Source organism: Balearica regulorum, unplaced genomic scaffold (assembly GCF_011004875.1).
Source record: "Balearica regulorum gibbericeps isolate bBalReg1 unplaced genomic scaffold, bBalReg1.pri scaffold_104_arrow_ctg1, whole genome shotgun sequence".
Lineage (NCBI taxonomy): Eukaryota > Metazoa > Chordata > Aves > Gruiformes > Gruidae > Balearica > Balearica regulorum.
Window position 1 is genome coordinate 15,398 of NW_022679036.1, and position 21,745 is coordinate 37,142.

Consider the following 21,745-nt stretch of genomic DNA (forward strand, 5'->3'; position numbering starts at 1 on the left):
GGAGTGCGGTGGTCCCAGCCCCCACAGTGTTGCCGACGTCCATCCCCGGCAACCGGCATGAGGGACAGCCTGCCCAGCTCACCATCTGTGGCACGGCCACCCCTGCGGAGGCACACCTGGGCAGCAACATCCCCCTGGGCACTGACGACCCCTCCTACCCTTCTGCTGCCCCCCACGACCAAACCCTTGGGGACCTGGCAGGCGACCTCACCGTGTCCGAGGAGGTGCCTCTCGAAGAGGCCCTCAGGCTCTTCGGATGCTCCCTGGACACGGTGTCGGTCAGCCAGGATGGTCTCAGCAGCAGCCCCATGCCTGGGGACACTGCTGCCACCGGCGCAGAGGGGAGCGTGGTGGCCCTTGCCTCCTCGGTGTTGCCGACGCCCATCCCCGGCTACCGGCACATTGAGGGGAAACCCGCCCAGAGAAACATCAATGGCACCGCCACCCCTATGGGGGCACGGGGGGGCAGCAACATCCCCCCGGGCAGCCATGACCAACCCTGCCCTTCTCCTGCCTCCCACGACCAAGCCCTTGGGCACCCGGCAGGCGACCTCACCGTGTCCGAGGAGGTGCCTCTCGAAGAGGCCCTCAGGTACTTCGGATGCTCCCTGGATACGGTGGGGGTCAGCCAGGACAGCCCCAGCAGCGGCCCCGTGCCTGGGGAGCTTGGTAGCACCGGCACAGCCAGCCCCCCCTGCGACTTTGCCTGGCTCTCGCTGCCCGAGGAGCTGCTCACCCCCGACTACAGCGTCCCCGAGATCACCGACGCCATCCGGGGCCTCCAGGAGCTCTACACCATCACGATGGAGCCCCAGGAACCGTGGGGGGCTGCGGGGATGGCCCTGCCACCGTCCCAGCCTGCCGCCTGCGAGAAGCGGGGCAAGAAGCGGGGGCAGAGCGCCTTGACAAAGCCGGCCAGCAAGCGCAGGGCTCTGGCAGGCAGCACGGGGGTGGCAGGCGGGGAAGTAGAGCCCGAGCAGGGATGAGGTGGAGGTGGGGGGAGTGGGGGATGGGGGAGGAGGGGTGGTGTGTTTGGGGCGGGGGGGGGATGGGGGGGGTAGAGTAGCTTTCATGGGACATTTCAACTCTAGTGTGTTGTCAATTAAAAGCTGTTTCTCCAGAACTGCTCCCTGCCTGTGTGGGAGGGGGAGGGAGCGTGGGGGCCACCAGGAAACGGCACCCAAGAGGTGCCAAAGCCCCACTGAGCCCCAGATCAGGGCCCGCGAGCCCCGAAGGTCGCCAAGCCACCCCAGGGCCGAGTCACCGCCAGCGGGGCAGGTAATGGCGGGCGGGGGTTACCCTGTCCCATCCTCACCTCAAGAATCTGGCTGTCCCCTCCTGTCGCAGTGGATCCCGTTGCCAGGGAAGCTCTTGGTGGGCCACCCAGCTGCATCCTGTGGCTGGGATGTGTGGGGATGGACGCCCGTGTCCCCGCGGGCCCTGTGTCCCCGGCCACCTGCCATGCTGGGTGCACAGAGCTGCAGCATGGCCAAGGGCGGGCCTGGGGGCGGGGCTGAGGGGCATGGGATGTGTCTGAAGGGACAGGTCCTCTCAGCCCAGCCAAGGTTTTAGCAGGGGATGACCCCACCCTGACCCTGTCCTACACCCGTCTCACCCCCGGGTGGCCCCATCTGCCCCAGACAGGCAAGTCTGCGGGGGAAACTGAGGCAGGAACTTTTCAATACTTCCACTCATATTTTCTTATCTAGACATATTACAGATGTTCTTAAACTTGTAACCATAGCATCTACACCCCAGTGTGTCTGCTCATGTTTCTCTTTTGCAAGGTCTAACATACCTTGTGGAATTACTATTACCTGATTTTCTTGTGTTACCCACCATCCTTCCATCTTCTGAGATGCTTTTAAGTGCTCTGCCAATTGTTCACCTAGTTTGCTGCATCTTGCTTTTAAATTTGGAATTTTCATCTGGTTTACTGGTACTAGTGCAAGGATACCTTGTTCAGCAGCCTCCTTTGCAGTCTTATCCCCCAATCGATTACCTACATTTACAGCCGTCTGACCAAATTGATGAGCCTTGCAATGCATTATGGCCACTTCCTTCGGTTCCTGCACATCTTGCAGGAGTTGAAGAACTTTCTCCTTATGCCTTATCGGTGATCCTTGGGCTGATAACAGTCCTCTTTGTTTCCAGATGGCTCCATGAGCATGGACCACACCAAATGCATATTTGGAATTTGTCCATGTTCACCCTTTTCCCTTCTGCCATCCATAAAGCCTGCTTTAGCGCCACCAATTCTGCTTTCTGTGCTGATGTATTTGCAGGTAGCGTCCCTGACTCCAATACCTTGTTGGTGGTAACAGCAGCATACCCGGCCATTCGCCTTCCTTCTTGCACGAAACTGCTTCCATCCGTAAACAGTTCCATATCAGGATCCTTCAAAGGTTCGTCCTTCAGGTCCGCTCTGCTGGAATAAACTTGTTCAATGGTTAGCAGGCAATCATGCCCCATTTTATCGGTAGGATTTTTCTGTTGACAGGCACATTGCCGGATTTACAATTGCTGTGGTTTTTTAATTCCGCATCGTCTTGTTCCAATAGGACAACTTGGTATTTCAACATTCTGCTAGGGGATAGCCAGTGACCCCCCCTTTTGTTCTAAGACACTTATTACCATATGCGGTACAAATACCACTCTCTTTTGGCCCATAGTCAATTTTCCAGCTTCCTGAATCAGCAGCACCGTTGCTGCCACAGCACACAAACATCCCGGCCATCCCTTACTCATGGTGTCAAGTTGTTTGGAGAAGTACCCCACCGGCCGCTTCCAGGATCCCAGCCGTTGCGCCAGCACTCCAAGGGCCAGGTGTTGCCTTTCGTGCACAAACAGCTCAAAAGGTCTGCTTAGATCAGGAGAACCCAATGCAGGGGCCATCATTAATGCCTTTTTGAGTTCTTTATATGATTTGTGGCATTCAGGTGTCCAAGCCAAGCATCGGTCTTTGGATTCCTTCAGGGCTTCATATAGGGATTTCACATACAATCCATAATTTAGAATCCAGAGTTGACACCACCCAATTATTCCCAGAAAGGCTCTCAGTTCCTTTGGGCTGTTAGGTTCAGGGATTGACAAACGGCTTCTTTTCGTTCGTTTCCCAATTGTCTCTGTCCTTGAGATATCTCAAATCCCAAATAAATCACTGCTTCTTTCCCTGTCTGGGCCTTGTTTCTGGAGACTCTGTATCCTCCTTGGCCCAGGAAATTCAATAAACTGATAGTAATTTCAAAACATGTTTCTTTGCTTTCTGCTGCTATCAGGATGTCATCCACATACTGTAATAATATACCTTCTCCTTAATCCTGTTTCTTCCACATTTCTAACTCTTTTGCCAATTGATTTCCAGATATTGTGGGGCTATTCTTAAATCCTTGAGGAAGTACAGTCCATGTTAGTTGCGTTTTTCGTCCTGTAGCAGGACTTTCCCATTCAAAAGCAAATATGCTGTGACTTTTTGTATCCAGAGGTATGCAAAAGGCGGCGTCCTTTAAATCCAGTACAGTAAACCATTTATGTTCCTCCTTCAAAGATGTCAGTAAAGTGTATGGATTGGCCACTATTGGGTGTATATCTTGAACTATTTGATTTACGGCCCTTAGATCCTGAACTAATTGGTATTCCTTACCTCCTGATTTCCTTACTGGTAATATAGGGGTATTGTATTCTGATTCACATTCTACTAACAGCCCACATTCTAAAAATTTTGTAATTAATTCCTCTAATCCCTTCCGAGCTTCCCACTTAATAGGATATTGTTTTTGTCTTACCGGCTTGGCTGCAGGTTTTAAAGTCACCTTTACCGGTTCTGCCAGTTTGGATCGTCCTGGAACTTCACTTCTCCATACCAAAGGGGTTACTGCATTGTCCACTTCTTCTGGAATCTGTTCCTCCTTGGAGGAATCCTGTAACATAAACACTCTCACCTCTATGGCTTTGATTCTGGTATTAGTAATCTGATTTCTCCATCTTTAAAAATTATTTGTGCATCTAATTTGCTTAATAAATCTCGTCCCAGTAAAGGCAACGGACATTCAGGCATGTACAAAAATTTATGTGTTACCCAGTGTTTTCCCAGCTTAAATTTTAATGGTTTCAAGAAAGGCCAGTTCTCTTTTCACCCCGTCGCACCAACAACCTCTGCTGATGTATGGCTGAGTTTTGCTTTACATGTTTATTATTCTCAGTCAAGATTGCCAGAATTTTTCCGTCCCTTTGCATTTGTCTGACTTCTTTTTCTTTTTCTCTCTGTTGTTATACACAGTCCAGGCTACTTCAAGCATTTTACCAAAGTCTCTGGACTCAGTCCCTTCCAGTTTCTGGAGTTTTTTCTAGGGCTGATTGTCCCATAAATACAGAGGCCAATTGTATAGCTTCTTCCATGGTGGTTTTTTTTGTTGGTTTGCTTGTGGTTTTGTTTGTGTGGGTTTTTTTTTTTTTTTTTCTTCTGGGTCCAAATTAGTATATTTTCTAGCAGTCACCTTCAGTCTTTCCATAAAGGCTGAAGGGGACTCATTTAATTCTAGTCTCACTTCATAAAGTTTAGACCAATTAATTGCTTTTGGCATTGCATGTCCAACACCAAACAAAATCCACCTCTGAGATCTAGTCAGCATCCCTCTGGGTCCCGCTTGATTAGGGTCCCACTCAGGATTTGTGGATGGAAGATTCTGGTCCACTGTCCCTTGTGTAATCCCATTAGCATGGGCTCCTTCTACTTGCTTTCTGGCTGTACTTAATACCATTTTCTTTTCAGTGTCTTCCAACAAAGTATCCAATATGACTTGCAAATCCTCCCAATCAGGGTTTTGGGTTCTGGTTATTGTTTCCACTACTTTGGCAACCCTCTCGGGATCACCCTGCTAAGTGCCTGCAGTTTCTTTCCATGCTCTTAAATCAGTTATTGAGAAGGGAACTTTGACCGTTACCGGACCCTCGTTACCAACTGCCTGTCGAAGAGGGGCCTGGAGGGGAGTTAATCTGTCTCCTCCCCCTCTTCCCCTTGTCCTCCCGGCAACCGGGCTGAATCCTTCTATCTCCCCTTCCACAGGAGGGGCGGAAGCGTTATTAGCCTCCAGATTTTGATCCCCTTGATCATTTCCTAGCCTTCTATGAGGTGCAACCAATCATTCAACATCATCTTCTTCAAATTCACATTTAAAACACCATTTACCGATATCACAAGCCGAGCAACCTTTTTCAAATTCTTATCAGGTTCCTGCCCCTTTAATGCCATTACTGCAGAACTAGGTGAAACCAATTCACATTGCCATTGCCATTCCGGATGATTTCACAGTGTGAAAAACAAATCTACACATGCCAGTTCATTCCATTTACCTTCCCTCTTACAAAATAGCATCAATTGCAACATTGTGTTATATTGCAGTGTCCCATTTTCCGGCCACTTTTCCCCACTCTCTGAAGTATGCAGTGGCCACCAGTGATTACAATATTCAACCAATTGTTTCCGAGTCAAAGGATTAATTCTTCACAGGTCTGTCCAGTGTTCCAAAATACATCCCAGTGGTGTTTTTCAGGGGATTGGTTTCTTACTCGGAAAAGTACCCGTCTCCCAGGGACTTAGTGGTTGTGATATTGCGCACTATCACAAGCACTTAGTCAGAGGGACCCCAACCCATGTTAGAGCTCCCGCAGGGATTTCCCCTGCCACCGGAAATCCCAGGAATTTCTCCTGCCACCAGAAATCCCAACCTTGGAGGCTTCCCCTCCCCTCCGGCTCCTGCTCCACAGGCTTTCACCTAGCAGAGACCTTTACCTGAGACGTCTCCCTAGCTCAACTCTGTGCAGCTTTCCCCGCGCCTTACGAGCAGGCTCCGGTGGGACTCCAACCCACGGCTTCAGTGGGACTCCAACCCACAGCTTCCCAGGGGTACCCGTGCTCTTGGTGCGGGCTTGTCCCGCCACGGTGGTAAGAGCAAATAGTCAAAAGAGCAAATGTTCAAATCAACTAAGAATGCCTTTACCTCTCCCAGGGGTCTTGCTCAGAGCTCTTCGGTCCAGGGATCGAAGGTTCTCCCCGAGAATTCCCCGGTGCCGGCTGGAGGTCCTGCGATCTCACGGATCCGTCGAGGTTCAAAATCCAACTGATTCTCTCTCACGGCCCCTATCCCATGGTTACACCAGCATATTCTGCGTGGGAGCAGATGCTGTATATTTTCCATTTTGGAGCTGGAGCCTGGCTAGAGTCAGAGAGAGTGTTGGGACTGTCAGGTGGTTAGGATAGTGCAGATCCCCAGCATTGGTGGGGCGTTTCAAGGGAAAATTGAGCTTTCCGTCCTGGCACCTTCCGTCCTGAACAGATGCTGTACGTTTTGAATTTTGGAGGTATGCTCTGGCGAGCGTGAGAGAGAGAGAGGGAATCGTTAAGTCCAAAAACTGATTTTGCTTATGAGAGGCCTTGCAACAGGGTTTGTGAGCCTGGCTTTGCCTCATACCTCTCCTCCTGCTTGCTGGCCGCGGCTGCTCCTGGCTCTGCCACGGTGGAGAGCACAGCAGGGGTCTTTCAGGAGGCACATTTGTCTGGCATGCCACGGCCACCACTATTCCACGGTCAGCAGGCTCTTCCGAGTGCAGCTCTGGAAAGCCAAAGCATGAGGAATGATGTGCATTGGGGTCAGCTGAGCGTTAAAAGTCACGCCTACACCTGATGACTCAGTAGGGCAAGCTAGATCCAAAGACTATGCTGGAACGCGACTTCTGTGGAGGAAGAAAGGGAAAAACGATACCACCACAAAAAATGGACATTGGTTGTCTCCGTCAGCCCTCTGATGCCATGTGCTCTGCAACCCCTGTGCCCTCCTTGAGAAGGATTCCTAAAACACCATGTCACACCGAAGAAGTCAGACCACTAGGTCTCACCGTGAAGAAGAACAAACGCTTCTTGGTTGAGTCTGTAGTTGAGTAGTGACAAGCCAAATGCAATAGAAGGACACTGACAGCCCATCTGCTAACCGTCTGTGTTGAAAACATGCTTCTCTCTTCATCACTTGATCTTCCTGAGAGGAAAAGGCAGAAAAGGGAAAACACAATCGACTGGGTCAGGACAAGCATGTTCTCTTCCTACCCCTGCCAGAAAAGCCCTCGAGGAAACAGCACATCTGAAATGTGCCTGCTTGATAGGAATTGTACCCATCTCCTACAGCAGAGCTACGAAACCTTCCTCAGCACATCAGAGAATGATAAAATAAGGGCTATTCAGTACACCAGGTGATCTACGCTCCTCAGTAGGAAGGGCATGAGGCCAAAGCTTCCCCACCAGCCCAGGTCAAACGGTATCTCAGCGGAGAAAAGCCTCTGCATGGCTGGGCAGCAGTGTAGCAGGCTCAGCAGGGCCCAAGCTGTGGGAATGTTCACAAACCTCAGTCCACGTCTGACGAGCCTCTGGCAAGAGTAAAGAAAGCAGCCCTGGCTTGTTTCCCAGAGCATGCGCTGAAACCTGAGGAAAGGTCGCTGACCCTCTGGAAAAAGGTCACCTTTCTTAGCCTAATTTGTTAGTGTGAAAAGCAGCAAATTCAAGGGTGTTCTAATGGCAATGATTTGAGACCCTTAACTTGAGGTGGTGTTCCCAGCTGCATCAGGAATTGAGGGTAGTAGGTGCAGCTGGATCCATGAGTTTTTGGGTTTAGACGAACTTAAAACCCCTGCAGCATCCTACCTGTCTGCACATCAGCACGCTCCCTGCCACCCTCGGGCTCGGGTGCTTTTGGCTGTGCTGCCTCTGCGCTCACTGTTTGGCCACCACTCTTCTCTGGATTTCTGTCTGCCTTTGAGTCTGAGGACAACAACTTGGGATCCTCTGGGTTGAGGGGAGGGGAAAAAAAAAAATCCAGATGTCTTCTTGTATGTAAATGCTACTTAGGCTACAGGCTGGCCAGACTTTCCACGGAGAGCTTTAAAGTAGATTTAGTGGGGGATGAGGAAGAGGGAAAGGAAGGAGAGGAGGAGGAGAAAAAAGATGATGAGGAAGAACAGGAGAAGAATAAACTGGAAAAGAGGGAAGGGGGAGGAGGACGAAAAGGAAGATCGGGGGGAGGAAGAACAGGAGGAGGAAAAACAGGAAGCAAAAGAACAGCAGCTCTCCTCAATCGTGCAGGCCCCTTCATGGGGCCCTCCTTGTTCCCGTGGTGGGTGCCAGAGCACTGTTCCTGCTCTCTCCTCACTGGTGCATTAGCTTAATCCGTGGTGTCTGTGCGGGGCCTTGATAATGCTACTGCGTGGGCGCCGTGTATGTGGCTGGCAGGTTCTCAGCATTTTTGTGACTGCTTCTCTTGTTTCTTTTGACAGGAAAACCTTGATCGGTACTCCCCAGGAGCTAAAGAAATGCAAAGAACTATTTGGCTGTGTTCTAGCCAAAAGCCTTGTCTTCAACAATGGAAGTGAGCTGAACTGCTGGGTACTTCTCATGCCTACAAGGATTTTCAGGCAGCAAGGCCGGCTGCCAGGGGTGTGCGAACAGCTCCTCCCGAGCACGGAGAGAGGTGTGGGAGAAGACGGTGCTGTTCCTGTTGGCGCGTACCTTCAGTCGTTGGATTGAAGGCTGTCAGAACCCTGTGTGACGGCACGTTCAGGGTGCTCCAGTTGGGCCGGGAGACGGCACGCGCAGGAAAAAATATTTGCCCGTGTAGCTCTATACTTTGCGACCCAGCCTCCTGCCTCGGTCGGCGCGGGCCGGTTGCAAAGTTTTTGTGACACAGGCTCGGGGCTCCCCTGTGGGCGGGGCGGGTTGCCGGATGAGGCCCAGGCAGCGCCAGACAAAGGCCGTAGAAGGGGTAGAGTGAGCTGGGCAGCTGGTGCGGCGCCAGCTCCGGGATGTCGGCACACGAGCCCCAGCCAGGGATGCCTGCTCGCCGGCCAGATGCGAGCTGTTTTCTGTTCTCAGCTCTGGCCTCCGAGGCGGCTGCGGCTCCTTCCCAGCGCGGGATCCAGCTCACCGGCAGTGGTGGTGGTGCTGGGGCAGTGACGGTGGCCTCCGTCCTCCTGGCATTGATGCTAATGAGCGTGGTTTCTCCCACGGGTGCCTGCCACCCGGCGTGATGCCCTGTCTTCCCATGCTCTCAGTGGCCATCCCCAGCCCAGCGCAGCCACCCCCTGCGTTATGCCCCCGACCCCCCCCACCCCACTGCGCAAATGACCGCAGGCAGAGAGGGGCTGCAAAGCGAAGACCCAAGTCTTTTAATGAGCAAAGCAAGGAAGAGGGATGTGGGAGAGGGCCGGGGCTGGAGCGGGTGGGTGCAGGCCTTGGCCTGCTGCTGGTGGTGGGGCCGCCGGTTCCAGGCGGAGGTGGGGCTGGCGGTGGCGGGGCTGTCAGTAGCAGGCTGGGGTCGAGGTGGGGGTAGCGGGGGTGTTGGTGCCAGGCCGGGGTGGGGATGCTGGTTGCGGGGCGGTTGTTCCTTTGAGTAGTAACCGCCGGGTTGAGTGGCTGCGTGAAACCTGTCCCCTCCGGCTGTGTGAAGGACCCTTGCTCGCTGGCATCCCCGGGGGTTCTAGGTGCTCGGCAGGCACATTGCTGCTGTTGGATGCTCTTGGCTTGCTGCTTCCTGCGCGCTGTCCGCTTCTGCCCGTCCCTGTCCAGCTTCCCCTCGCGCAGGGTTTACGGATGTTTGGCCGCCTGGCACGCCACCATCTTCTTGCTCCTCCTGGGTGGCAAGTTGTCCTGCGGGGAGGTCTCCTGCGTCGTGGGGATGCCTGCTGGTGCGGGGCGCTTGGCCTTCTTGCGACCTGCCTCTCCCAATCTGGGCACCACACGGCCCGAGACGACGCCTGGCGGCAGCGGCAAACAGATCAAACACACCTGGGGCTGCCTCCACAGAGCCTCCTCCACCGCTTGGGCCGTGAGGGGTGGATGGCGCTGGGGGGGAGCCGGGGGGCTGGGCAGGGGACTCAGGAGCACAATGCGCAGGGGGCTCAGTAGGGGGACTCTCCTGGGGACCCTGGAGGGAATCCTTGCAGGGACTCTGCAGAGGGCTGTCCTCTGACGTCTCCTCTGAACTCTCCGGCGAGCCCTCCGCAGAAGTCTCCAAGGGACTCAGCGGCAGCCAGGCGGGGAGGTCTGCCGTCAGCCCGCTCTCCTTCCCCTTGGGGTCCTGCAAGGGAGAGGCCGCCACCCCCCAGAAGGGGGCAGCATCCCCCAGCATCGCAACTGCCAGATGGTCCTCAGGGCAGTCGCCATCCTCCCCGTCCTCCAAGAAGTTGGGGACATCGTTGAAGGAGGCAGCGCTGGCAGGGCTGTCGGGGCCATCGAGGAGGATGTTTTTGCCGTCCACCAGCATGACGGCCACCACTTGCTCCTTCTTGCAGCCATCCTCCGCCCTATAGTCCAAGAGGTGGGGGAGCTTGTTGAGGGATGTGGTCAAGTTGGGGACATCGGGGCCATAGGGGAAGGTGCTCTCGCCATCCCCCGGCCCCGCCACCACCGCTCGCTCGTTGGGGCAGCCACCCTCTGCCACGTACTCGGAGAGGTCAGGGAGCTCATCGAGGACCTTGGTGGTCAACTTGGGGACACTGGCGGTCAAGATGGTGCCCTCGTTTTCCCCTACTTGCGCCACCACCGGTGGATCCTGGGGACACTCGCCGTGCGCCACATCCCCCGAGGAGTCGTGGAGCTCCTTGAGGAAAGCTGTGCTGGCGAGGCTGTGGGGTCGCTGTTCTTGACAGTTGCCCCGTCCTCGTTGGAGGCCTCCGACGGCTTCTGGGTTCTGCTGGGCAGGGTGCGGAGCACAGGGGGGCCCTGCACCCAGTGCTGACCCGGGGGGTGGCAGGGTGGGAGGGATCCGGGGCGGGCAGGGACATGGAGCACGCAGGAGCCCATGAAATAGAGGGGCTGCCCCTGGAGCAGGGCCCACGGCCCCAGCCCCATCGGCTGGTGGGGCAGCAGCATCCCCGTCACCAGCTGCTGTCCCCAGCCATAGGCAGGGGGAGAGGGAGCAGCCATGGGGGGGAGCTGCACCTCACAGGGGAGCTGCACCCCAGGGGGGAGCTGCACCCTATGGGGGAGCTGCACCCCAGAAGGGAGCTGCACCCTGTGGGAGACCTGCACCCCGGGGGGGGGGAGCTGCACCCTGGAGGGGAGCTGCACCCCAGAAGGGAGCTGCACCCCAGAAGGGAGCTGTGCCCCGGGGGGGAGCTCCGCCAGCTGCCCTGGTGCCCCCAGGGGCCCTGGCACCCCCTGCCAGACAGTGGCCTGTGCCAGCTGGTGGGTGTCAGGGTGGAGCTGGGCAGGCTGGCAGGACACCGGCAGCCCTGGGACAGAGGGCAGCACGCCGGCAGTGACCGGTGGCGGCATGGCCGGGGCGGTGAAGGTCACACCGGGCATCTCCAATGCCATGGGCAGCCGGAGAGGCAACCTCTCTGTTGGGGGAAGAGAAGAGGGGTGATGGGGTGAGAGCCGGGGCAGAGGGGGTTGGGGCGCTTTGGGGTTGTTTTTGTCCTCCCCCTCTCTGCCCTGGGGAGCACAAATGCTGCTTCCAACTGTGGTGGAACCAGTGTCGGTAGCGGTACCGTGCGGCCATGATGGGGAGCCATCACCAAAAGCTGGCAACTGGGCCGTGCCGACCGAAGAGAGAAGCTGGAATGCAAAGTATAGCATTCCAAGAGGAATTCTTGCGTTTGTGCCCATGAGGTGTCCCATTCAAACTGGGGCATCCCAAATGCCATTTCAGACATGGTTCTTACACCTTTCAGGCACTGAGGACCAATCGCTGCTTAACACACACACGCACAGACACGCACAGAGACACGCTCACAGAGACAGAGGCTGCTGTTTTGCAAAGCAACTCAAATTCTGTGGTGTCGTCATCCACCCGCTTCTTTCTTGATGCAGACGTCCCTGGAGTCAGTCTTGCTGCAGTTCCCTATCCCTGATGCCAGAGAAGGGGAGGGTTCACCAAGGTGTCGAAGGGGCTGGGGTGCTGGCGTGATCTGGTAGTCCTGGGGTACCCTTTCTTCTTCAGGGTGGGGGGCTGTCCTTCTCCTTGCAAGGACCTGGGGCCCTTCATTCATGCTGACTGAACCATGTCTGTGCAGTCTGCATTGTCAACTAGATAGATCTTATACAAGTTCTTTCAGTTTTATACTATAAAGACGAATTGGTACAAGAGTTAGGGAATGCGTGTTTCCTACCAGTGCCTCCTTTCCTTTTAACTGTCAAGGGCACACGATACTACTCTTCTTTTAGTCTGAAGTCGAGTGCATAAGGTAATAGACAAAGTAAACACAGCCATATATTTACAAATGAAAACAAGAGAGTGAATACATTAACCCAAATCCTTTTAGTTCACAGTCCTCTACGTAAGTCTGTGGGCCAAGAGGTTAGCCATCCAAATAGATTGGTGGGAGATCCCTGCCTCTCTTCATGTAATATTTCGAAATGAGTCAATGAGTCTTTATCTTGTTTCTCTCGGTTTCATTTTTCTGGTCTTGATTTACATAAAACCCCCCACAGCTGTTATTCAATAATGCACATATTCTGTCCTGTACTTCTACAAGGTCGTCTAGGGCTAATCGATTCTATATTACTACTTGTTATAATAATTTGATTTCTTCCTGTAGAGCTGTCATATTATCTGTGCTTTCATTAATGGATTTTTCTAATTCCCTTGAGACATTTGAACTCTCTCTTTCTGGTTTTGCAACCCCTAACCGCAGGATAAAGGCTGTTACAGACAGGTGGAACTCGGTGCCACAGTCTATCAGAGGACTGTAACACTTTTTCCCACAGGTGTCAGTAGCTGGGAGCTACAGAGGCAGAAGAGATACTGGCTGTAACCTGTGTGCACGGATGAATGCATTTCAAATATACACTTTTCAGCTCAGGCTGAGGGTCAGTCCTTGAATGTCCTTTCTTCACCTCTCCAATATTGCCCTGGTAGTTGTGCAAATAGGGTAGTGAATCAAAAAAATTCACTCAATAACCAATGTGACTATGAAGCAGGTATCCTTTATTGCAGCGCTGGGAGTCGCACCGGGATATTTCCACAAACGTGCGTCTCGATGAGAAACAAATTGTACGTGATTTATATTACAAAAGAGTTACATATTCATTAGGTTTCTGATAAATCTAATACATATTCATTATTATTCCGGGAACTCATGAATATATGCTAATGTCCTGATACGCCTGCGCAATTTCTTTCTCAGGTGGTCGTCAGGGGTCGTCCTCCTTAAATCTTCCTCTTTCTCCTCTTCTTCAGTGTACACAGCTGGGCGACCTCTTCTTCATGATCTCCGTTTTGCAAGCTCAGCAACCTTGTTATCCGTCCTGCCCAGATGGTCCCAGGCTTGTTGGCATATTGGACCCCCTTTATCAGGATGCCTCAAACTTTGTGTCTTTTTTCTAGTTCATACCCAAGGACTGTTCCCTAATTTACGGCTTCTCTTATCCTGTTTCTACATTTTAACTATTTTACTAATTGTTTTCTTTCATACTGGAGCATGAGACAGGCGAAGCCTGAGTTTGTGGGGCCTGACTCAAGGGTTGCCAAGTTATATACTCTGTTTTAAAATTGTTCTACACTAATTAGTTTCCAGCCGTGGATGCACTGACCCCGCACAACATTTCAGGCACAGGAAAATTGTCAAATTTTGGTTTCCACTGCAGGAAACAGCAGTCTAAAAGTGCATGTTGGTACTGGTTGGGAAGGCACAGAACCAGGCCTGGTAACCAAAAGCATCCAGAAGTTACGGGCAGAAGGAGGCCTGGAAACAGGCAAGGATCAAGGTCATTTCTTTTTCACAGAGGAAAAAGGCCTTTCCTGGAAGTGAGCTGAGCCACTCGGAAGCACGCCGTAAACTCTTGGTTGCACTGGGTGGGAGGCTGCGTGTTTCCCGTGTCCCGCCTTAGCTTCAGCACTGACGTACTGAGTTCCCGTGGTGTTTGGTGGTGTGTTGGATCTATTTCAGGGTGGCTTAGTTTAGAGCTGACCTCCTGGGAGCTGCAGTCATGGCAAGAGCTTCTTGCATTTGAGCCGTCCGTTTTCATTCTAGTATTATCTCGAGGCAGTCGGCACGGTTCCGATGAGCTTGTTGGACCCAGCAGGGCCGGTGCAAGAGCCACAGGATGTCACCGAAAATGCGTACCAAACATCAGAGGCAGCGGCTCAGAAGACCAAAGCAGACCTGTGTGCAGAAGTACCGCTGCCTTCTCCCCGGTGTGTGCGCTCTGCTCTCACTCTCTGTGTTCCGGGAGCTTACGGTGGGCAGAGGGATGTGCAGGAGCCATCCCTGTTTCCCTTCTCTGAGAGGTGAGGGGGCCCGGGAGCATGGAGGAGAGTGTGAGGAGACGTGTTTTGGATACCGTCAGGCCCGCGGATGAAGAACGCTGCCTGGTCGAGCAGACGTCCCGGCAGCCAGTGGAAGGGCTTCCCAGACGCTTGCCTGTCTCACCCTCCATCTCCCCAGCCTCCGTCCTGAGTGGGGCAAAGGAAGGACTGAGCTGTCACTGGTCTTTGCCAAGAACCCGGGTGGCGGCACGTAGCTGCGCTGCTCCAGCTGCAGCTGTCGGTTGTCTGGATGAGTGCAGCTCGAGCTGGAGCATGCTGCCGTCTCCTCTGGCTCCCGAGGAGAGGCTCTGCGGGGCTGTCCTGTGCCCCTGGAGGCAGTCGCTGTGGTGCGGTAGAGAAAGCTGACCTGGACTCAGGCTCTGTCCTTGCCAGGGACCTTGGGTGCCTTCCCCTGGAAGGCTTGGCACATTCCTGAAGTGCTGCGTGCAGGAAAGGCGGCCTTTGGCGCTTTGACTTGTAGGCACAAGCCAAAGCAGGAGAGAAGGGCCTCTTTGTGGAGCAAGACTTTCCAGGGCTGCTCTGCCCGGCCCTCTCCCAGACAGGTTTTGTGGTACCTGCCGCGGCGTCCCCTGGGCAGTGGCTCCCTCTCCCACCAGTCCCCGCTGCCCTGTAGCACCCTCTCCCACCAGTTCCCACACCAATCACTATTCCTCCCTCTTCCCCTAGTTCCCTGGGCACCGTGTCCCTCCCTCTTACCCACATCTCACAGCCGTATCCCTGTGTCTATCCCTTTCCCACCCCCGTATCCCGCCCTCTCCGCCAGGTTCTGGGCAATACCCATCCCACCCTCTCCCCCTGCTTCCCACATGCCACGTCCCTGCCTCTCGCCAAGTCCACAGGACCTCGGCTGCCTCTCCCCCACGTCACAGGGCCAGCCATAGCCCTCCCTCTCCTCCCGTTCCAACACTGACCTTCCTCCCCCTCTACCAGCTCTGGAGCCAGAGCCCACCCTCTGCCCGAGTTCCCACAGCCATATCCTTCCGTCTCCCCCAGTTCCCAGGGCCGTATCCCTCCCACTCCCCCAGTTCTGCAGCAATGACCAAAGCGGTGTGTAGAAACCAGGCGTGGCCCCCGGCTCTCTCTGCATCCCTGGTGGTTTTATTTCACAGGGACCCCGGGGGCCCAGCCGCCCCACTCAGGGGCGGACCCAGGGGAGGTGGTGCGCGTGGTCCCCTGAGCCCGGCTCTTCCTCCCGGACCCTCCGCAGCCACGATGGATCTTGGTGCGTCTCTGGCGGGGAGCGCAGCCGGCTGCGCCCGTCGCTGTCCCACTGCCCGGACAGGCTCCGGACACGCTGGCGGGGCACGGGAGGGCTGCGCTCCCCACGCTCGGCGGACAGGCTGCAGCGCCGGGGGCTTCCGGAGTGCCGCTGCTGCCTCTGCCGCCCCTGCCTCTGCCGCCCCTGCCGCCACGGCCACAGCCCCACGTAGGGATGGTAGCGGCCGCCGTGGGGACTGCGGGCCACCCCGGCACGGTCATCGCCCACCCTCAGGCGGTGGATGGCCACGATGGGCTGCCGGCAGAGCGGGCAGGTGGCAGCGAGGGCGGTGGCAGCCCAGCGCTGGATGCAGGCGTGGCAGAAGGCATGCCAGCACGGGTCCACACCAGCAGAGTTTTCGAGGGGACCCAAGCAGATGGGGCAGGTGTTCCCCCTGCCGCGAGCTCCTGGCGGCTCCCGGCACCGCCGGCTCGTGCCTGGACGCCTCCAGTGCTGCTGCTCTCGGTGGCTCCTCGGCCGCTGGCAGGTCACGACATCTGGCGTGCCGCTGGCAGGACTCGACGGCTCGGGTGCTGCCCGCAGGACTCGACGTCTCGGGTGCCACTGGCGGTACGCCACGCTGGCGTGTATGGGTGCCCACCGCAAGTGACGCCATGGGGTGACTGTGACTCTCTGGTGCCATCTCAGAGCTCTCAGGGGCGCACCCGCGGAGGGGCCCAGAAGCTCCTCGCCCAGCCTCAGACACAGACCTTGTGATGCAAAGCCCGTGCGGCAGCGTGCTTCACACCTCCGCCTTTGCTCAGGCCCCTTTTGGGCGGTGCCTGGTGGTGGTGCTGGTTGGTGAGGTTGGCAGGGACCTCTGGAGGTCATCTGGAGGTCATCTGGTCCAAGCCCTTGCTGAAGGAGGGCCACCCTGAGCCGGATGGAGCCTGGGCACCACTGAGAAGAGCCAGGCTCCATCTCCTTTGCTCCCTCCCTTCCGATACTTCTCTCTCTGGAGACGATCCCCCGAGCCTTCTCTGCTCCAGGCTGAACGGTCCCAGCTCTCCCTGTCCCTCCTCACTGCAGAGCTGCTCCAGTCCCTTCCCCATCTTGGTGGCCCTTCGCTGGACTCTCTCCAGTCTGTCCCCGTCTCTCTTGTCCTGGGGAGCCCAGCACTGGACACAGCACTCCAGGGGTGGCCTCACCGGCGCTGATCCCCTCCCTCGACCTGCTGGCAATGCTCCTCCTCGTACAGCCCAGGACACCCTTGGCCGCCTTTGCTGGCTCAAGTTCAAGGTGGTGTCCACCAGGACCCCCAGGGCCTTCTCTGCAGAGCTGCTTTCCAGCCAGGCACCCTCAGCGTGTCCCGGGGCCTGGGGCCGTTCCTCCCCCGGGGCAGGATTTGACATGTCCCTTGGCTGAAGCTCAGGAGGTTCCCGTCAGCCCCTTTCTCCAGCCTGTTGAGGTCCCTCTGGGTGGCAGCGCCATCTCCTGCTCTCTCAGATACTCCTCCCAGTTCTGCGCACAAGTGTGACTGATTCTGCTGGTTTGGTTTCTCCATTGTAAAGAGCAAATAAAAGCAGAGGAAGGAAAGCAAGGGAACGAGGGGTTGCATACCTCCCGTTTCTTTGATTTGCAAAACCTGCGTAGTGTTTGACTTCTAGCTGGTCCTGCAGAGCAGCCAGTGGGAGACTGCTGCAAGCTGGGAGCATCCCCGGGGTGCGTGACCATGCCCTTGCAGAAGCACTGCTCCTGACACCACAGAGCCTGTCTTAGTTGGGAGAAGACAGTGAGAGGGACGGGGAAGAGACTTCTCCTCTCTTTTAGAAACGGTGCTTGGGGAGCGGATTTCCCCCCACAGCAGGAGAACCCACGGGGCAATACAGGAGCCCAGGAGGGAGCTAGTCAGGGAACTCCCCAGGGAAGAGAAGCAGCGTCTGGATGAGCAATGAGCCCACCAAGCCAGGGCACTGGCTGCAGCCCCAGCCCCGCTGGTCCCCACTCTGGCTGTGTGTGAAGCAGGAGCTCAGAAGCCACCCGAAGAGCAACGAGTGGAAGGACATTTCTGCGTGTTTGAGGGCTCCGCTGAGGCGGGGCATTTTTCATAGCTCTCCTACAATAAAACACTCGCACATATTTAACATTTCTAACATGCTTTACTGAACTTGTGGTCATACAGAAAGCAATTTACAATAAATCAATTAAATAAACAATAAGTTAAACCGCTACACATTTAGACATAGGATTTCAAAGGGCTCGAATGACTATCAGGTTCCAATACAAGACGACTATAAGACAACATTAATATTCAAAGGAAAGAAGGAGCATGTTTTCAAACCGATTTATAGTGCAAATCAAATAGTCAAGAGCAAAATGATGGACTCTGCCAGAACACACAATAACTTTTTGTCATCTCTCTTCTCCCCCCTTTCTCTCCGCCTCAGCCAGCTGGTGCCCAGGGACAGAGTGGACTTTAGGTTTCCATATTGAACAGTGTACGGCGTAAAGAGTACAGGGCCACCAGGCCACAGCCACAAAGCCATGCTCTGTAAATGGGATTTGTTCCTTCTCTCCGAGAACTGAAATCCCACATGAGAGTTGGTACAACAGGGACTGCTACAGCCAGAAGATCTCAGAGGAGACTGCTGCTCCAGTAGCTCCTCTTTATTCCTATCGGAGCTTCATCACCATGACCTTCTGCAAAATCAAGCTCTTTCACAAAATGCTTTTCATCAACTCTGTGCTCCGCAGCAGACAAAAGGATGGCAGAGTTTGGATCACTTGGAGTTAAGGCCACTATGATACCAGAATCACTGAAGCTTCTGAGAGAACTTCCACCCAATGCCTTCAGCGAAGAAGGTGGGCTTAGAGGACAGGCATCTGGAGCTCCAAAGAGGTTCTGAGCCAGCTGCTCCACATCCAGGCTGTATGGCCCCACATCAGTCTGGATGGCCTGTTCCACCATCCTGCTGCTGATTTTCTCCTCCTGAGAAGCAGCTAGTTTTTCCCCCAGAACATTTTCAAGCATCTCTTGATTCACAGCAGAACTGGAGGGAGCTGCATCACTCAACTCAGAGCTTGTGGTGGTCAGCCTCTCTTCAGATGAATCAGTCCCAATAGCTGTGTCCCCATTAAGAAGCAGCCCACTATCTGCCACTTCCTCCAGAGCCTGGTCCTCTGAGAGGAGGCTGTCTGGCATCGTGGCACACAATGCTGACAGCTTCCCCTCCGAGTCACACGTGTACTCCAGGCACCGCTCATCTCTCACAGAGCTGTTCTGAGCCATCTCCCTACTCTGCAGCAAAGATTCCAGTTTATTGGTTTCATTGCTGATGTCCATGAAGTATTTCTGAATTTTTCTGTCTTTCTCAGCCAAGCTGTTCTTCATGCTTTCAATGACCTGCTTGAGTTCTTCAATTTCCTGCTCGCTTCCAAGGCGGCCAGCTCTGCCTCCACACGATTACGCTCTTGTCAATCCAGTCTTCCTTCCTCCGTCCCAGCTGAGCTTTGAGCTCTTCTATTTCTGATTCCCTGCGGCAAAACACAAGTGTTGTAACACTTCTGCTGACTGGTCAGTGAAAGACTCAACTGTGAAAGGCTCCACACGTGAGTTATGAAGCTGTGCATCCGGAAACTGAGATTCATCCCACCTAGCTTTAGGTGTCTATCTGACATGCTGGGCTGTTGAGTTGCCTGAGAGAGGGAGGGAAAGACCAGCAGCACGGTGGCAAGTTCTTCTCTGCAATGTGTGTCGCATGCTCTGGCAGGTATCCCTTCTCTTTCTCGTACAGAAAACTGCACAGGGAGGTGCCTGAGGCTGGGCAGGGTGAGTTGTCACCCAAGTGTCTAATATTTTCCCTTCTAGGAAAGAACTGGGAAATCCACATGAGAACTGATGGCATGAAAGCACATGATGGAGCCTGCCTTGGAGTGAAAACCAACTAGAGAGGGCTTTGACTAAGAGTAACCGTGAATTTTACAGTGCTGAAACAACAGTGCTTTTACACGGGATGGAGCACCCCGCTGACTGTCGAGCCCCCAACAGGCGGAGTCACACCTGTGCTGAGGAGCAAGATGACCTGCTCGGCAACCCAGGCAGCTGACGCCACATTACAGCGCAGAGAAGGTAAGCCAGTGCGCTGAACGCCGGGATGCTGGAGTAAAGACTGGCCTCATCACCGGGCTGCTGTCGCTTCCTTTGCATGAGCCCGAGTTGCTGCTGCTGCTGGCTGAAGCAGCCCCGTAATTCTGACGGGTGGCAGCAGGACGCAGCTGGTTTTTGCACAGCGGTGACAAAGGCTCCTTTTCACAGGAAGCAGGTGGGCTGGCTCTGGACTTGTTGGATCAGGATCCATTATTGCCACCATAAGGGCCATGGCTGGAGGGGAACCAAAACAGATAAAAGCGTATTTTGTTTCCTTTCCCACTCTTCATTAAGAAAGATGCCCATGCATGGAGGTTTGCTGTAAGACTGCCTTCGTGCTCCTCAGCAAGCAGCCTGAGGGATCACAGCGTGCAGTGAACGTAGGTTTTCTTTGAGCCACTGTTCTTTTCTGCCTTTGGCATACTGGGTGCTTCAGCTGCCGTTGTCACCTATTCATTTGCTTCGATACAGTTGGAACCCCGCTGTCAACAGTCAGGAATGGTATTAAAACAGACAAAAGCACAACCTCGTCTTCCTTCCTTCCTTCCAGTTTCCCTCATACCTGTCTACCTTTCCTTTCCCACTCTTTATTAAATGATCTGTCACCTGTGTGCTTGAGAGCAATTGGCATCTGCACTGCCCGACAGCTGCCAAAGGGCTGGGGCGCTCTGAGGACAGCTTCTCGAGGCGCGTGCCTTGCTCACTCACTTGGTTTGCCTTCCTGCACTACTGCGCTGCTACCTTCATCCTCTCATGGAAGTTGTTCTTCTAAACTGTAATGAAAGGGCTGGGTTAAAAAACATACAGAAAAAGGCAAATCCAGCCAGCAAAAGAGAAGCCTTGAACATCAACATTTAAATACCGCACAATTATGAAGCAAAATCTCTTCTCAAAATTTGTCTGACTTGCTTTCCTCCCGTCTCTGAAAATGGAACAGTTCATAAGGAAGAGATGGTTGGGTGGCTGCTGCAAACCTTCACCACAGCGCTGCGGTTTGGGTGATTTCAGAACTATTTGACAATGAAGCGCAGGACTGTGGCTTGTGACAACATGGCAATGTTTCATAGCGAGTTAAGGCAAAGAGTGAAAAGAGAACATATTGCAAAGGAGACATCTCGTTCCACTTGGTACAGTGCAGCATCAACTCTTGTGTGAGGCAGAATTTGCACAGACTGTCCGTAACACAGCAATGCATGCGAAGGAGCATTATTACAGAGGACTTCTGTCCAATTAACTCGCTCACTATGCTCCAATATGAAGTTAGATTTAAATGCACAATAATATATGAATCGATACGTATAACCTTACTGCAAGTAAGGTGATTTTAGGGCTTCATATAATACTTAGTATTGGTTTTTTCCCCCCACGCAGTACCTTCACTTGTTAGACTTAACCTAGAGAGCGCTTAAGTAATGTTAACTTTTCTAACAGTCTCACCACACAGACAGGAAACTGCTCATTAAGCATCGTTCTGCACATCTCTCTACACTGGGGCACACGGGGACCTCAGAGGTGTCTGGGTGACTTAAGCATACGGGTATCCCGCTGCTGGTCCCAGTCTGCCTGCCAGCTCTTCCACAAAGGGCAGGAAACCAGTCCTGCCAACGTGAACTCTTTCCACCTACTCCAGAAAATTTAACCAGCGGGGATTGCGTGGGCAGAGCACATTGTGCTGCTTTTTTTTTTCCCTATCTTGTATTACAGTTCTCGTCAGTGTAAAAGTGCTGCCCGAGAGCACAGTGTTACCCAAACTGTTTGAAAACTCACAATACTGATATTGTATGTCGTAGCTGCAAGGCCGTACGGAGTGGTCTGTCTCTGCACTAGCAAGGCTTGCACCAGTCAGGAAACATTGCTTTGCTTACTTGCGAGAAAAAGGAGATCTTTTGCTTCCAGCAGCAGACATATGGACTTCAGGTGCTGAAATAGTGGCCATGCTGCTTCGAGAGCTAAAATCAGCTTTGCTCCCTGGAAAGGAAAAGGGGCCAGTAAAAACATGATGGAAATTACAACTCAAAATAACAGTTTTCAAAATCACAATGAATCACAAGCATCCTTCCTGTGTCTGTCCTGCCTGAATTTTAGGCG

At 54.0% G+C, this 21,745-nt stretch overlaps 1 pseudogene; it reads right to left on the reverse strand.

The window, feature by feature from the left end:
- Nucleotides 1–17,986: 17,986 nt before the first annotated feature.
- Nucleotides 17,987–19,158, reverse strand: LOC142599742 (syntabulin-like; annotated as a pseudogene).
- Nucleotides 19,159–21,745: the final 2,587 nt, after the last annotated feature.